The sequence below is a fragment of the Strongylocentrotus purpuratus genome, unplaced genomic scaffold (assembly GCF_000002235.5).
Source record: "Strongylocentrotus purpuratus isolate Spur 01 unplaced genomic scaffold, Spur_5.0 spur5_scaffold_15, whole genome shotgun sequence".
In the NCBI taxonomy this organism is placed as follows: domain Eukaryota; kingdom Metazoa; phylum Echinodermata; class Echinoidea; order Camarodonta; family Strongylocentrotidae; genus Strongylocentrotus; species Strongylocentrotus purpuratus.
This window is the reverse complement of record NW_022145600.1, coordinates 27,274,568-27,286,571: the sequence shown is the minus strand read 5'-3', so window position 1 is coordinate 27,286,571 and position 12,004 is coordinate 27,274,568.

The window sequence follows — 12,004 nt, the reverse complement described above, 5'->3', positions numbered from 1 at the left end:
TAATACGCTATGAATTAACATCACTATGCGCTTCAAAAGAGCTTTCGAAATTATTACCCTAGCTTTAGCTCCGGTAGCCGTATTCAGCGCACAGTGCATTTCAAGGAATAATCCTTCTAGGTACCCATTTACCTCACCTGGGTTGAGTGTGGCAAATGTTGATTAATGTCCTACCGCGGCGGGACTCAAACCGCGGACCTTGTGATCCACAGTCCGGTGACATATCCACTCGACCACGACACCTCTATAGTAGTAGCAGTAGCAGTAGTATAGACTTCATTGGATAACTTGTTTATAGCACAAGGCTAATCTACCACAAGTCCATTTTCCGGTGCAGTATCTTTCTTGCTCTCTATACCTATTTTAGATTTTCTAAATACCTAGCCTTCTAAACCATAATGAACAAAAAACAATATTATTCAATATTATGAGAACAAAATAATATATATTCATGATTTATCTGGTACTCATTAACAAATTGTTATTAAATGACAGTCGCTTAAATTAGTATTTGTATGAAGAAACAAATCGAGAGAAACAAATCGTAACCAAGTGAGGCAAACATATATCATTTTATGATTGTTTCTTTGATATTTTAACTTTATCCAATAAAGTAGCGTGTGGATGGCTTAATAACATAATTTTGTTTAAATTTTAAAAATCCTGTAATCAATAGTATCATAAGAGAACCGTGCTATTATTGGAAGGGAATTGCCTTTTTATGAAAGCAGAAAATAAAGAAATTGAATAGTTAGAATATCGTCATATCAATATACATTTCGTAGGAATTAGAATACTATTTCCTAAATGAGTATTTGTGAAAACCTTTGATTGGGATGTCAACAAAGAGTAAAATATTGTTTTGTTTTCCTGACAATTAAAACAAAAGTACTTTCATTCAAAGCAAGTTGCAAGCAAGTATCAGGTTCTATCAAGTATCAAGTGGAAATAGGAAACCTGCTTCAATTTCCATGATATCGGTTAAAATAACCTTTCGACTGAGCATTCATGCAGGATAATTTTCTTAAAGGTAAAGACCAGTATTGGAAACGCCCCAATTTCAAAAAATGAAATGGAAGCTTTCATTACCAATCATGTGAAAGAATATGTTTTGACTAATACATGATGATAAAAAATTTGCCGGGAAACCGCCTACTAATTCATATATTTGGTAAATTTGTTTCTCTCATGGTCTGTGAGAGATATAGGGTAGTCCCATATACATCTTTCTGTGTATAGTGCGTGTAACTTTACAAAGAATGGGCCAAATTTCTTATCATTTTGATGATTCCAGAACCTTGCAGATGCTAGATGCTAGATGATCGATTCTACAACGTTTCTTTCACAATGCAATCGCATGACCATAACTGGTCTTTACCTTTAAACCTGAATTTTCTATAAAAAAATATTATTATAAACCTTTCTTGGAGTTCATTTCCTTTATGACACATTAAGCTCTCTGAGAGAGAATGACGCTGAGATTTGATATGAATAGGAGGAATTAGTGACAAAATACATTCTTCCAAAGTCATGAATACATGAATAACATCAATATGGATTTTTATGAGAAGTTTCCAATCACCTACTCGACCAGGATTTAACACTGATGAGTCTTAATGTTGAAAGAAAAAGGTTTTCGTAAATGGTAATAATAAATCTGGATTTATGTAGCACTTTTTACGGAATACTGTCTCTAAGCGATTTGCAACTATTATTATTACCACGGTCATCATATTCAGTCACGCACAGTGTGCACCATTTTCACTTCTGTGGAGTTTTCCTACCATAATGGTCATCGTGAGGGCATATGACAATTTCTATCACAAAGGCTTTCGACATTCTACCAGGTCTCCATTCTTTCCTGGGTATGGAGTGGCAAATGTAGATTACTGTCTTGTCAAAGGACATTGGTGCCGTTTCGTGGATCGAATCCACGGCTTTGCATTCCCAGTCAAGTGCTTAAACCACTCGAATACGACACCTCTAAAAGAATGTTATTCACATTATTAATGATGGACTTTATAATCTATACATATATATATACGATTGTAATATGCGAGTCTGTACACTGCAGTAATATGTTTCTCTAATTTCCTTCTTTCCTAAAAATATGTTCTCATTAAAAGAAACTGTCTGATAAGGATCTTATGCATTCTTAAAATGATGATATTCAAATTGTCTTATTTCCATAGTTTCTGTAAATCTTTTGAGTTTATTCTGTTTTATTCGATTCACTCAAGTTCGAGTTCAAGTTGACATTTATTTCATTCATTAATAAAAATTACAATTTTTTTTCAAATAAAAAATGTACAGAACAGATAACGAAATAATAACGCATGCATGAGGAAACAGCTTATAAAGGCTTACGAGTGCTGCCACCAAAGAAATAACAACAAACAAACAAACAAACATGACAGATGTATATAAATACAGTGTAAACAGAGAAGTAATTAAACAATGGAACATTACAAAAGTGAGAGAAAAGCATGATCATAATATAAGGTAAATTAAGAATTATGCTTATTCAGTACTAGTAATTTTTGACTACTTTTTGAAGAAAAAAATCGGTAAAGAACTGCGTTGATATAATGTAAAGATGTGTCATTTCAAATGTTGAGCCCTTTCTAAATTTAATCTACATCAGTTCTTGCTAATGGTAGGTGGAAGTGGGAGGAAGCAGGGGCGGATCCAGGGGCTAGGGGGGGGGGCTCCACCCATGGCAAAAAAGGAGATGGTAACGTTAAATTTACCTTTAAAAAAAGACGACAGTCCCCCACCCCTGGAAAAAAAAAGATGGTAACGAAAATGTTACCGTTGTGTTTTTTTTTTGCTGGAGAGGGGGGGGGGGGGGGTGTTGAGTTTAAAAAATAAATAACAATAGTGCTCACTACCCCCCCCCCCCCAACTCGCTTATCGCTCAAGGGGGGGGGGTGTTGAGTTAAAAGAGAACAGTGCTCTTCTCACCGATTGAGGCCGCCGGCCGGATCCACCCTAAGTATTTGTGTTATTATAGTAAAATGGGCATTGATACAAAATGTATCCTAGAGACTGAGGGAGATCGACTTGTTGGAGCATAAAAAAAATAAAAATAGCCAGACTATAATATGAAAGATCACATAATATAAGTATTTTCAAATGAGAAAAGAGTTGATAAATATGTCTTGATCGTATTTGTTTTTCAGAAAATTATATTCAACATGCATGATTTAATATAATATATTACGTTATCAAAATTAACGAAAATTACTCTGTTAGTGGATGGAGAATCGGACTGTGTTAGAAAAATAGGTTACTTGGAAATGTAACAAAAATCTCCGTACTGAACAGATAAAAGTTGTAAGTTAAGTCTGCTTTACGATGAGATGCCTCCTATTGCCAGGATGTTTCAAACACTTTTACTATGCAAACTTAACACTCATGGTCTTTGAAATAATCTAATAAAGCCATTTATTTTAATACAATTTTGGTAATACGTTTTTTGGGGTATTAATATGCCTTACAACTATAGTATACATTAATGTTGTATGTTCTTAGGCTTCTGTTATCTGAGGAAATATTTATAGTGGCAATTGGCTGGTGGCATTTCATGTTATATGTCAAGAAAAGGTTAAAAGGGGAGTTTTCCTCTTTTATATATTTTTTTTTATAGAAAGTGGTATTTCTCTTTTAATGTGATCCTGATGTTAAACGGAAACGATTAAACTTTTGACAAAAACAACAAACATTATAACGGAGGATGTGATGAATATGCTGTAGGGTTTCAAGGATTAATGTTTGTCAAATGTTAAAAGACCTGTATTTTCTTTTATTTCATTTCAGAAGATTTAAGTCAAGGGAGAATTCGTATTAGACGATTACAATGGAAAAAGATTCATTGATGGATAAAGAAAGATAAAAGAAGTGAAGGATTTCGGGTCGTCAATAATGGGCACTTTCTGTAGCAACAGACACCTGCCTGGCTATAAGCTACTTAAAGATGCAAATTAAACAGCCCTACAGCAAAACTGTTTCCAGCACTGAATGTTAAGAGGTAGTTTGAAAAGAAACTACTTTTAACGACGATTGTCGTAAGTTGTATCGGCGTTTTTTGGCATCTGAGCCAATTTGCACCGGGGGTAAGAATGTTCCCCCCTCGATTGTTCTCTTTGGTTCCCCTGTCGGTATACACCCTTTGGTAAACCAAGCATGACGCTGGCTTGTCAAAGAGAAAACATCTTCTCTCCCCTTTGAAGACCAATGAGAAGATGTCGAATCCTTTGGACGAGGTGCAAAGCTGCCCATTCAGCTTATTTCCTCATATTGTGATCATCAAAGGAAACAATTTGAGGTTTTAGCGGATGCGGCCATTGCTTGGTGAATCGCGTGTATAGGCCGTGAATAGCGAAGATTAGGACTATCACTTACTCAAAGGAAACACCGACAATTCTCCGCCATTGTGCCCCACAAATGCAGCAATTGACGCTAATAATAGAGCTGGTAATAGTCACTTGCCCCCAAACCCGAATGGTCCTTTAGTTTTTCTCCATCGTTGTGAAAACGAAACGCTATCCGAGACAGGGATGAATCGCAGCCAGCAACGCCCCGAGTTGAACTGTTATGAGATAGCTACTCAAGGCGCAGACTACACATGAAGAGAGCCCCAAAACCATTCCTACTCACAGTGATAATGTGCTTTGATTAGTACATTTAACAAATCGCCACGAGATATTGGGCGCGAAATGACTCATGTATACAACATAACCAAAGCAATTTGTAGGGGTAGAATGCCGGGTGTAATTTTTTGGAGGCAATGAAAGCTTTCATGCTTTGATTGGATCACATGAGTTCGAAGATGATATTTGTTAATGAGGACATTATAGAACTCGAAGGCGACAACGACCTTCTCCCTCCCCCGACCCATTTTAAGCTGTGAAACTGTGTGGAATGATAATTACATGCATAATAATATGGCCGACAATGGGTTGCATTAATATGTAATAATAATACAATTCTCTTAAAGTATAATTATAGACACTGAAAATTTGATATTTTGATATCCAGAGATAACTGAATCGTATGCATAGTTATAAGCTCTGTACTCAACTTACGGGAAGTAACATTACACACAAATTTCGATTACTCATAAGAAAGAGAGGAATAAGTAGATCAACATATCTATAATTCTTACCCCCCCCCTCTTCCACCACCACCACCACCACCACCACCACCACTACCATCACCACCACCACCACTACCATCACCACCTCTTCTTCCTCTTCCCCTTCTCCTCCCCCTCCCTCCACCTCCCTCCGCTTCCGTTTCCGCTTCCTCCTCCCCTTCGCTACAACACCTCTCCCTTCCCTTCTACTTCTTTCTAATTTCTATTATCATCACCATAATCACCACTGCCATCAGTGGTGGCTTCAAGAGTATTTGGTAACCCTGGTCAGAGGATAGAAGTACATGTTTTCAAAGTGCTCTAACGACCCCCCCCCCCCCTCCAAAAATATTTGAATAAATAACTAAATAACTAAATGAATGAATAAAGTAATGTATTAATAAATAGATACAAAATACGTGCTTATTAATTTCTGTATGGTGGATCATTATTTCTTGTATTGTTATACATGTATATATAAATATTAATATAAAGAAAGAAAAATAGCTTCACGAATTTGGCAGGGGGCGGGTTAGTGGAAGTCACACATGTGTATTTAGTTTAAACCAGCCTTTTCGTGCTTCATTTTATTTCCTCTGAAACACTTAAAAAGCAATTAAAAGTAATATGCTTTTAGCATTTTTATTTCATAGAAAACACACGCACATAAAGGTGAGCAGCTTTTACAATTAAAGGATATTCATTTCATTAGGTGATGCTGTAAATGGAAACATGTCATGTAACACAATCATGCAACATGTTACATATCATCTGCACTTTCGAATTTTGTAACCAATAGTGAAATACTCCGCCCTTTTATTACATGCATTGTCGTGCACTAAAATGGTATAGTTTCTGCAATATATTCCCCCTTTTTAAAATATCAAAATATGTTTTAAAAAAGGATAGATCAATCCAAATTGGCAACTGTCATTAACAGCTGCTTAACATAAAGTGCGAATTACGTGTTTTTTTTAGCTTAGATAATCAAAAGCTGAATCCAATTTTCCCGCCTTTCGTTAAATGATTTTATTCAATTTTAAAGTCTTTTCCTATTGCGTTTATAAAGAGAATTACTGGCAGTGTGAAAATGCGATATTTTTTCAAGTGCACGTTTTAATGGCTCCACCCACTCACGGCATAGTTTAGATGAAAAATCATCAAAACCTTCTTTACGACATAATGTTTACAACCATTTTGTAAAAATGGTCGTAAAAGATCAAAAATATAAGCGGGATATTGAGGTCTGGGTTCAAATTTGTTAGGATGGTATATAATGCGGAGGTGTTGATCAAAGGAATATATTGTCTAGGTCATTATTCCTCTTCAAATTTGTCTTTTGTTGGTATTCTTGTTAGGTGTACTTCTTCTTCTTTTCTTCTTTTTCTTTTTTCTTCCTTCTTCCTCTTCTTCTCCTTTCTCTTTTCCTTCTTCTTCCTCTTCTTCTTCTCCCTCTTTCCATTCTTCTTCTTCTTCTTTTAGTTCTTCTTCGTCTTCTTCTTCTCCTTCTTGTCTTTCGTCCACTTCTTCCTCTTCTTCTCCATCTTCTCAGTGTTTTTTCTCCTACCCCTCTTGCCACTCGTTCTTCTTCTTCCCTTTTCTCTTATTCTTCATCTCGCCCTCCTCCTCTACCTCCTCATCCTCTTCCCCCTCCTCCTCCTTCTATAATGTTCTACCCTTACAGTAGTAGTAGTAGTAGTAGTAGTAGTAGTAGTAGTAGTAGTAGTAGTAGTAGTAGTAGTAGTAGTAGTACTAGTAGTAAAAGAAGTAGAAGCAGTTGAAATAGTATGAGTAGTAGTAGTAGAATAAGTAGTAGTAATAGTAGTAATATTTTGTAGGAGTAGTAGTAGTAGTAGTAGTATGGTAGGAGTGGGAGGTCCTCCTGTCATTCCTCTTGACTAGAATTTCTAGTAGTAAAACAGATCAAAGTTTGAATGGAAAGATCATCGATTCCTGAGGGAGGCGGGGGGGGGGGGGGGGGTAGTCAATGAAAAAAAGTCGGGATTATTTTTTTTATTATTTCACAATTAAAAAAAAGAGGCTTTTTAACACGGTCAAAATAATACATGCCTAGCTTTTTTTTTAAAGGATAGAGGTATTTTTTGGAGAGAGAAAGAGAGGGAAGTAGAGAAGAGTGGAGAGAGAGGAGGGGGGGGGGGGGGGAGAGTCAGAATTGGGCGAATGAAATAGTATATAGGCTTAATATTTGTTTGAATCGAAAGTAGAAGGACTATGTAAACAACATGAAAGGAGGGTCAGACATACAGGTAGAGATGGACAGACAGACACAGCCAAGCAACCATACACAAAAGGGTATCTATCATAATCTCCCGCATAATCTCCATCAAATTGGTGCACATCAATTGAAATTGTTCACTCGCATTTTCTTATTTAACCATTAATCAGTTTTAAAAAGGAAAATCCACACTGTCCTACTTGCGTGAATATAATCAAGGACCTACGGGTCTGTTCAGTCGAAGAATTACAAGACAGGGACAACAAGCGAATTGGAAAATAAATGCCATAAAACCTTTGTTCAATTTATTGCCTTCATCATATCAATTATCGACTTTACTACATGATGGTTCGAAATAGTGATCAGCCCTGTTTACGCGAAGATAAATTGAAACCACAAGGCCGGACGTCATTGAGGGATATTCATTAAATTGATAGTTTTTAAAGAAAAACGATAAAAATGTGTTTCTGCGACGTGATTTGTAATTCTGTTTTAGATTGTCGCTCCTCCCTGATGTGGTTGTTAAATAGGAGTGTGGTCATTGCCCCCGTGAAGGTAGAAGAAATTAAAAAACTAGACGAAGAAAAAATTATAAGAAAAAAAAATTGAAATGAAGAAGAAAAAAGGAAGGCACCGTCAAATTGGTTCCTTGAAGATCACAATCATCATTAATCTTAAGAAATAATAGTCATCATTAATCTTGTTCTAGATTTACAACATTCCAAACGAATCCTAACGAAACTGTATGAAGAAGTTTAGCGGTAACGTCTCCAATTTTACTTTAGGACCTAAATCGCGGTTCGAATCCTGTTCGCGTTTTTCGGATGTTGATGATGATAATGTTCAATTCATCCAGCCAGGCTTTAAATGGATATCCGGTGGGATGCGAACATTAATGCAGTTGGATTGGCATGTGTGCACTTGCAAAATGGCGCCTTGCCGGAATACCCCCCCCCCCCCCCAACTACAAAATGAACAACACTATCAACCAAGGGAAAATTTGCCACGTGTAAATATTTAATGTTCCCGCACATGCACCCGTCAAGGAAAACAACAATTAGGTATGCTAAAAATGAGATTTCGTCTCCTTTTTGTACTGGTTAAAAGTTTTTTTTTCAACCTCAATTGAAAACGTGATTTCAAATAAGATTGCCATAGTGATGATTATGTATCTTATATCGAAAATGATTAATTAGATGTTCGTTTTATTTTTTGCATTACATTGTGGAGTGATGTCGAGTTGTGAGATTACCATAATGCTCATGATATCCACTTTTTAAGAATAAAGAATTACTAATAATGGCAATATGTAGCCTTGAGGGGTGGGGGTCTTCAGCGCCCGACTCCTCCTCTAGAACCGCTACTGGGGGGTAAGTCCTCTTTCATAATGTATCGTTTTTGTTACTACTCATAATCTCATCCTTCACACGTTATTTTTCCCCATCCTTCCAAGTCAAGAGTTAGACATTGGTAAGATTAACTTCCTAATCTGTGGAGAGAACATGATAAATGAAAGTCATTTCACCGATGATATCCTTCTTTTTTAATTCCTCATCTATTATCCTCGTCTGAAGAGCCGTTGAGAGTGACGAGCCAGATAAATTACCCCTTTACATCCACGATTTCACCGATTGCGCGAAAAGTTATGAGAAGAGAAAACTGATTAGCCATACTGACTTGTTAATCAAATCGCTTCAAAGATAATTCAGTCTTCGGATCACACCATGTGGAGCATTTGGATAAGGAACGAAGATGTTCCTTGTAATTATGCTCAATTTGAGGTTTTATTGCAGGACGCATAAATCTGAAAATGGGTCAAACAAACGATAGGAATGAGTGCTTGTTTGCTCGCGTCTCTTCAAAAAAACCCACATCAATCGCGCAAATTATTATGTCTCTTTTCATTATTAAAAAACAGATTCAATCAAAAGAAAGAGGAATTACAAGAAAGATTCTCTTTCACACAACACGAACGGTGAAACTGATACGGTGTGTTGAAAAGCTTTCTATCGCCCCTCCATTAACCATCAATCACGACTTCTTTTACATCAGCCTTGCTACACATAAAAGACAACTCCGTCTTCCTATTATATTTCCTGATTCCCTCTCTTCCAATGGATTTAATAACCTCGGCGATTTTATAACGCGACCGCCATTAAATTCATAGAAAGGCGAACCTCGTTAAAAAGAGAAAGACCCGACACCGATCACCGTGTGTGGGGCTGGGTGCATTCTTCAACCAATATTAACTGGTCGGCGTGAAACAATTTCCACCTATTTGGCAAATACACCATCGTATTAAAAGGAAGCAAATTGCATATCTGTAGAGGGGTAATAACGATGTTCTAAAAGATTTGTAAAGAGAATGATAAAATGGGTCTTAGTGTCAAAGTAATCGAGCACATTTTTCTAATCAGAAAAAGTCGTAAAATTCACAAATCAAGAGTTAAAATTTCTTTGTTGGATCCAGTCAATTAACAGGGCTGAAAACTCCAAGTTGCGACTTTCTTTCGATTGTCTTTTTTCCTTCCGACATCCAATCTGATGGCTTACTGCACTGTTCCATTACAAATCCTTACAATGTGAATCTAACAGCTCAAATAGAACAAAAAAGTTTTAAGAGAGGACGATGGCAATTGCTCTTTGTCGGCTTCGTAACCCCTCACCTTCGCTCAAAGGATACCGCAAGCTTTATGAAGGTGCTAAACGCAGTTTAGAGTCACCTCAGAATGGTCTCGAATCAGACCGCCGTTCAGTGGATCGTTTAGATCAGCTTGTTCCGGCTTTTATGCCCGTGTATCAGACTTCCCTGTCCCCCTCGCGACCTCACACGTGACCGACTTTGATATGATCTGCAAGATACATTTGTTTATCTAGTTTAAATTATTATTGGACATAATATTTGTCGTCTGGCTAGATATTGTTTGCTTGTCCATGTATTTTGATCCTTCTCTTTGAAATCGATAAAAAACAAAAACATTTTGCAAATGCTGGAAGAAAGAACTACTTGTATTACTATTCTTAACTTGTGTTTCGTCTATATTCTTCATTTATTTTACCTATTATTTATCCTTGCTCTCACAATTATTTATTTTTTTACATCATAAACTTAAACAACTCTGAGTCAAAATTTATTCTACATGAGACTTATCTGACTTAGTCAATACAAATAATCAATTATTACTACAAATTGAACACCAAAACTACAAACCGACTTTAGTACAAAATTGCCCAAACTTGTTTGGAAACATGGTAACCCAAATTAGGGTAATTTCGTTCCACAATACTTTTACATGTATAGAAATTGTTACTAATTATCATTCCAAATACTACAAGCGTACTCCATCTGATTTTGATTAGTTATGAAATGTTATCTTAATGATTCGGAATGCTTTTACTAAATAACAAGATCGTGTAAATCGCTATGCAGGAAACAAAATGTACAAACATGACACTCAGACTGATGAAATATTAAACGATAGTAGATTGAAACAGAGTGAAAATTGCCATGTAATATTCTCATCGATTTTCCTCTCACATTAACTATGATAATCCATACGAAGCTCATTTTTGTATCAGTTCTTGAAAGCTTTGTCTTCTTACGTGCACATACGTATGATAAATACTTGCAAAGATGATTTAACGTCGCATGTTTTCGTACATTATCAATCTTGAATCTACTGGCATTTTTGTTTTCTGTTGTTTTGTGGCTTCTGATGCAGCGGTAAAATTGCCATGATGCCATTGCTTCATGAATATAATTTCTTTAATATACCAAATTTGTCATTACTATACTTAACACAAAATTATCACTTATAGGACAAGGTATTAGGTGCAATTGTTATGTAATAAATCTAGGATCTAGAAAATGATTAAATTTGATTTCGCTCTATAAACTTTGTGGAAGTAGAAAATCATTACACAATACAACTGTATAATAAATCTCGTACGGCATGAACTCCTTTAGGAGAGATAGAATGTTTGGAATGCTATGCGTATTATGATGTTAGGAAATAATCTTCTTATCTAAACCGTTTGGATCATATCATGAGAGTCTACGATTCCCTACATTTTTCTTGATTATGGTAATTTACAATGTACTCATTCTCATTTATCTTGTTTCATCATGTAAAAAGAATTTTAATTCATTAAAACCCAGCTTTATGACAAATGAAGAAAAACAAAACATTAAGATGAATGAAATAGGATATTAATATCATAGACAGATGAAGATTATTTCGAAATTACTTGTCATAGACAATTTTTTCGATAAACAAATCAACCGAGCTCATCTTAACATTACTTTGCTGTGTCTATGTGTGGTTAGCGATGAGAATTAGGTCACATATTTTGATTGAGGTCATATCCATATCTAACAGTAATTCTATGAACGTGATTATACAAAAAGTAAGTACATTTGGTAATATCACTTTTAATAGATGACAATAAAATTATAAGCAAGGATACAGATCCCTTGTCGGGCTATAAAACAAATCCATATTTTGGAAGGGGAAAGGCGGGAGATCTTTTTTTTTTTTTGGTATCAGCCGGAGAATAACTTTACCTGGCGAACCCCCAAGGTGATCGTCAGCCGGGCGCCTGGGCGGCAGGGACAGGTGTGCATTCGATAG